General features: G+C 46.2%; 1 protein-coding gene across 1 annotated transcript in view; it reads right to left on the reverse strand.

Annotated features, from left to right (window-relative positions):
* The window catches only part of HSDL2 (hydroxysteroid dehydrogenase like 2), a 41,803-nt gene that overhangs the window by 36,618 nt on the left and 932 nt on the right, over positions 1-4,253 (reverse strand). The gene's annotated exons all lie outside the window — the stretch shown is intronic.

Genomic DNA, 4,253 nt, shown 5'->3' on the forward strand with positions numbered 1-4,253 from the left:
ACCCCCAAGCCAGGCATACTGTGTGCACTGTCAAAGGCTTGTAAGTTCTGAGAAATACTATCTCTCCCTGTATCTCCCTTGCTGTTTATTGTGCCAGGCTCTGTGGCTGCTCCCTTATTGACTGCCAACTACAAGATACTATCTTACTGTCCCTTTTCAAAATAGAGCAAATCTTTAAGGGAACTGAAAATCTCACTGAATATAGTGTTGCAGCCTATATTTCTTGCTGGAAACTCATTTTATGTCCCAATCCAATGCCTTGTGCTCCATAAAATTTTCAGAAAAAATGTATAACACATATGGTAGATGGGGTTGGTAGCACTGACTTTTATTCAGGTGACCTGAGACTTCCTATTATAAAACCCAATTTTCATTTAATTGTAAATCTGTTATGTTAACTCTTTGGACTAAATTTTTCCATGCTGGGTAACTGCCTTGGGCTATATTTTTTCAGTCACAAAAGTTCAGCCACATCCAAAAGTAAGGGGAAAATGTTTTGCCAAAATTAAATACGCTAGTGACCTTTTTTTCAGGAAGCTATAATGAATGCTCCTTCTATAGTCTCATAGTGCTTAGGGTCAGAAGGGACCTAAACAGATCATGAGGTCTGACCCTCTTCCCTGGGCAGGAATGGGTGCCGTGGTCATATGACCCTAGGCAAATATCTGTCCAGCCTCCTCTTGAAGGCCCCCAAAGTAAAATGCTTTGGCAGTGTTGGGATTTGAGCCCACACCCCCAAAGAGACTGGAGCCTTAATCCAGCACCTTAGACAGATAAGAGCAAAGATTTGGAATTTGATGTAAAGGGACTTTGCATCAAGGTTATGCATTTGTTTTCCCCATGAAAATCCACCTAGTTTTGACCAAGTTACAACACTTAGAAACATCTTAATGTGTTCATCAGGCTTGTCCAATATACAGCCCACAGGCTGCCGTGGGGCCCTCCAAGCCATTTTCTCTGGCTCAAGGTCCCTCGCTTGAGATAGGTGAGGAGTCCTGGCACCTGCTTCACGCTCCGCGGCGGCGGTGGGGCAGCAGTGAGGCGAGGCAGGCAGGGCTGGCCCGCGGGCCCCAGCCAGCAGTGAGGGGAGGGGAGCTGCTTAACCCCACGGGGCCAGGGTCATCATGTGAGCCGGGTCCCGTCACCGCTGCCCCGAGGGCAGCCATGTGGCGCTCGGGACAGGATGGGATGAGTCCAGCCGGAGCAGCAGGGGCTCAGCTGCATTTTCCCCCTGCCTGCACCAGTCAGCCCCGAGCGGCACACACCTCTGCCGCCACTTCTGCTGGCCGGTGCCAACTTGGCCAGCCTCCTCCCATCCCCAGCAGCACATGGGAAGCCAACTTCAGCTGCATGCTGCTTTTCCTGGCCAGTGCTGACCCAGCTGGGCCCATCCCATCCAGGGCAGCGTGTGGCTGAAGCTGGCTTCCCACATGCTGCTGGGGATGCCCGGCTGGGTCAGCACTGGCCAGCAGAATCGGTGGTGAAGCCTCCTGCCTTTTGGGACCAGCTGGTGCAGGTAGGGGGAAAGTGCAGCAGCACATGGGCAAGCCACCACTTGATAGGGGACAGGATGGGCTGGCAGGGCTGCACCAGGGAGGGAAAGCTGTGGCTGAGCCCCATGCAGCTGTGCTGTATGCTTGTTTCAGACTGAACAGTATGCTCAAGAATAGAGCATGAATGATTGGGGCTCCAACGTAAATTTGGAGCAGGTAAAAATCTTTGTAAAAATACTGTCCAGTGTTTGGATTGTGTTTGCTTCTGTTTTTCTTTGTGCTGGATTGGGGGTTCAACTTGTTACTACTTGTTAAAGATGTCTTACTAACAAGTTATTAATTCAATAAAAGTAAATTTTCTTGAAGATTATTCTCAAGAATGCCCATATTTTGTTGCTTTGATTAGTTTCCACTCTGGCTGATATCTTTTCCACATTTCATCTGTCGACTTGCGTTATGCTTCTTTCATTCATTGAAAAGTGAGTAGAAGCAAAAGTGTTTATTTTAGTCAAGTGTTTGGTATTATTTCATTCTTGCTTTTATATTGTTTTTATTTTGGATTTTAAACCACATTTCCAGACCCATTTCCTTGTCACTTCCTGCAACTTCACTGGTGTCAAAGGTCACGTGACATCACTTCCTGATGTGATACCACTTCCTGTGCGGTCTTTGAATATGGCTCGCTGGCCATATGAGTGATAAAAAGTTCATGATCCGGCCCCACACTCAAAAAGTTTGGACACCCCTGGTGTACATGGTCTGTAGAGACTTCCTAGAGGTTTGCAACTAATTTTTTTCCCAGTAGACAAGTTCCAGTCAGGGAAACTGCTGAAGAACTGGCATGAGAACAGAGAAGAAGGTGGCTGATTGTCCCCCATCTCAGCTTGGATAGCATGGAGGAAGGATTTTTTTAATTTGAAAAATCCCATAATTAGGGAAATGGAGTTCATCATGCTGATGTCCGGAGATTTAGTGATGATGATAATCTTTCTTTTCTCCGAAGTGTATTCTTGGCTGAGTAAGGAATCCCTGTATACTTTGTAGTTACTTGAACTAAATAGAAGGAGGCAGTTCTGGGTTTATTTTATTTACAACTAACCAAACTTGCCTAATGATTGATAGTTCTAGTCTCAAGTCAGAAGAACGTATAACACTCTTCATTTTGGGGCCTGACCTGAAAGGACTTTTACATATACCTTTCCCTGCATGTTTGGGGTAATGAATAATCAACAAATTGGGATAAGTTGAAAGGACATTTCAAGGCCCCAAACTAAATTTAACAAATCACAGTGCTACAAGGTTTGGCTATATATAGGAGAAGCAGCAGTTTTTATATCTTGATGTTTCATTAATCTAGTAGTATCTTTTACATCTTAGTTTTTTTCTTAATCTAGTAGTAATACTCTTCCTGTGGGTCTAAAGAAGGTTGAGAGGACAGATCAAAATGGGCCACATCCACAAAGGGGTTCAACCTGACTTAAAACTTATGGGCACATCTACATGAAACGTTTACTGCACAGCTGACTAATTAACTGCTCAGTAAACCTCTCAGCGTCTACCTATGCTCCCCTAATAGGGCACACAAACCTAACTGTAGCCCTGTGGTGTCAGGCCACCTCTCAGAATCTCAATATTGCACTGTTAGACAGGAGGGTGATACAATTGCACATGTACACACACACACAACCAGCTCAGGCACATACACATCCAAACCAAGCTAGGCACATGCATACCTATCACTAATTCAAGCACGTACACTATACACCCCAACAGTTAGACACAGATCACTAATTCGTATATCATGTACACAATGCCATAATTATATATATATACACACACATACACAACCCACCTACACATACACACAGGTAAGTTCTTAACTTGGATGGTACAGTGTGTATGCATGTGCTTGGGGTACCTGGAATACTTGGGGGAAGGTTCAGGTAAGAGAGAGAGAGAGTGTTAAAGTGTAGGGAGTGAAAGTTGCCAGAACCAGGATTAGAACTGGTGGACTACAGAGAAGTTGGCTGAGGAGCTGAGGCTTAGGGTTTATTTGAGCTGAAAACTGAGGCAGACAGCTGAGATATTGGGGGGGGGAGCAGATAAATGTTGGTAAGGAGGAGACAGCCAGGAAAGAAACTGAGGCAGAAACCTGGATTGCTCAGGGGAAAAGAAAAAGACAGTGGGGATAAGACAGTGGCAAAGAAACAGGGGGGGTTGAAGGCAGAGAGAAGCTCAGGACAGGTGTTGGAGGTGGCAGTGAGCCAGAAGCAGGAGAGGGAGAAATGAGACAGAAGTTAGAGGGGCGAGGAGCAGAGATTGGGGCAGGGCTGAACCATAGTAAAGCAAAACCCAACTTAGGTGTCCAAATAACAGATTTATTACACAGATAACACACTACACAGCCCCATGAAGTTACTGGTTCACACAAACATACACACACAAGCACTCACAATGCCAGCAGGAGAAAGAGACTCAGTGGTGGGGCTGGAATCCAGGTAAGGAAGAGAAGCAGAGTCCAAGTCCTTGGTTGAAGAGGGGGTGGGGAATGATAGCTACCTATCCAGGCTGGAAAGGGGTCCTTGTCCAGTAGGTGTTATCCAGAGGGGAGTTGCTGGCAGGGCCTCTGGGTGGATAGGTGGTGTGGCATGGTACTGGTCCAGATGGAGAAGGCGTCCCACTAGGTCTATCTTCACTGCCTCTTTTTATAGGGGCAGACCTTGTGTGACCCTAGTGACAGGAGGCATGCCCAGGCAAAAG

Source organism: Crocodylus porosus, unplaced genomic scaffold (assembly GCF_001723895.1).
Source record: "Crocodylus porosus isolate Cpor-Errol unplaced genomic scaffold, CroPor_comp1, whole genome shotgun sequence".
Lineage (NCBI taxonomy): Eukaryota > Metazoa > Chordata > Crocodylia > Crocodylidae > Crocodylus > Crocodylus porosus.